Source organism: Leiobunum rupestre, chromosome 4, assembly GCF_980474605.1.
Source record: "Leiobunum rupestre chromosome 4, qqLeiRupe1.1.hap1, whole genome shotgun sequence".
Classification (NCBI taxonomy): domain Eukaryota; kingdom Metazoa; phylum Arthropoda; class Arachnida; order Opiliones; family Sclerosomatidae; genus Leiobunum; species Leiobunum rupestre.
Genome location: NC_143387.1, coordinates 8106228 through 8107895, shown reverse-complemented (window position 1 = coordinate 8107895; position 1668 = coordinate 8106228). Strand labels below are relative to the sequence as shown.

The window sequence follows — 1668 nt, the reverse complement described above, 5'->3', positions numbered from 1 at the left end:
TTCGTCTAGAGGTCTGCATTATCTAACTGCTATTCACATAATATTAAACAATTTATAGATACTTGCGAATATTAGCTATTTCTAACTAGGGCTTCTAACGATGATCCGAATAAGGCAATCTGATTACTATTTATCATATAAGATATATCGCCGATAAAAAACCTGAATTCACTGGCTACCTGTTCCTTTTTTTATCTGACCTGCGGCAATCTAGTTTTGTTATCTCGTTTCGGTAACCGACGAGGCCACAGATATAGAAAGCAGTTATTTTATCTGATAAGCGCGTATATATCTGTCTATATGATGTCTACTTTCCGACATCTAGTTGAATGTTTTTTATTCTTTTAAATTTTTGTATAGCAACAAAAAAAAATGGCTTAGTTCCAAGAAGTCAATATAAAGATATACTAAAAAAGTATAACCGCCGTTATCGCGGGTTAAAGATACAATTTAAAAAACAGATCAACCCGTGAAAGTCATATAGGCTTGTCAGACAAGCGCAAAAGCGTATCCGCGTACTGCCGTTAGAGTAAAAAATCTGTTATCCGCTAAAGGTATCGGATTAAAAATAATCCAGTTCATCTGTGAAAGCATCAGACACCAGATCAGCGTTAGAAGCCCTATTTCTAACAGTGTATATAATCTAGTAGAATTTAGCAAAATATTTGTGGATTACGTCGTCACCATTTATTCGAATAGCTTTGTACCTGGCGTTGAACCTTGAGCGTGAAAATCGCCAAAAAGGTGGAATAGAACTATCAACCTCTGTGTTGTAGGACTCGGTAATTATTCTGTTTTTCGGTTCCATGACTAAATTTAGCAATTCAAATTAATTAAATTCCATCCCGCGCATAAATATTTGCTCAATAGTACATCTCAGTACAAATTTAGTCAGAAATATCAGTGGACTATATTTCGAATTCCTTTTATTAAATCAAATAAGTCGTGAAACTTGTTCCAAGAAAATATTGCTTAATTAAACAACAGCTAAGCATGAAACAGGAAGTTATTTTTACGCTTAACATATCAACAGTTAATTTTCGACAACATGGTTTTATAGATGCTGGTATGATAAGCATATTGAAAAGTGATTCTATCTAGTTTTAAACTATTTATTTTCACAATATTATTGACACATTTATTTTTGTATTCTTCAGATTGTAATGATATAGACAGTATACCGAGCTCATAACGCATTTTGAATAACCGGGAAATTGTGCGAAACCATATGGTCATGCTTCAATTCATTTGAGATTTTTTCGATCCTATTTCTTGAGAGGATTTCGAAAACATTTTCGATGTGAAGGGGATAGCCGTGATCGTATAGTGGTTAGTACCTTGCGTTGTGGCCGCAATAACCCAGGTTCGAATCCTGGTCACGGCAAACGAACCTTCCTTTTTGGAACCACGTGAGGCTATTCATTCCATTCTTGCCGCAATAACACAGGTTCCAATAAGACCTTTGTTTTTATACCGTAAACTTAAAGAAATTGATGATCATAATAAATGAAAGCACCTTGGACCAATTAGGGGTTACGTTTTTTTGAAACCATCGAAAGAATCGGGCGTTGCCCTTCTATTTGAATGACAATAAAAAACATTCTGATTCTTCTTTGTTTCCTCTTTTTACCATCAGAATCATCAGATACCCCATAATTAAGCATATTT

The 1668-nt window shown here is 34.5% G+C and overlaps 1 non-coding gene across 1 annotated transcript; it reads left to right on the top strand.

The window, feature by feature from the left end:
- Positions 1-1312: 1312 nt before the first annotated feature.
- Positions 1313-1384, top strand: TRNAH-GUG (transfer RNA histidin (anticodon GUG)). Its single transcript has one exon. It is a non-coding gene; the product is annotated as a tRNA-His (tRNA).
- Positions 1385-1668: the final 284 nt, after the last annotated feature.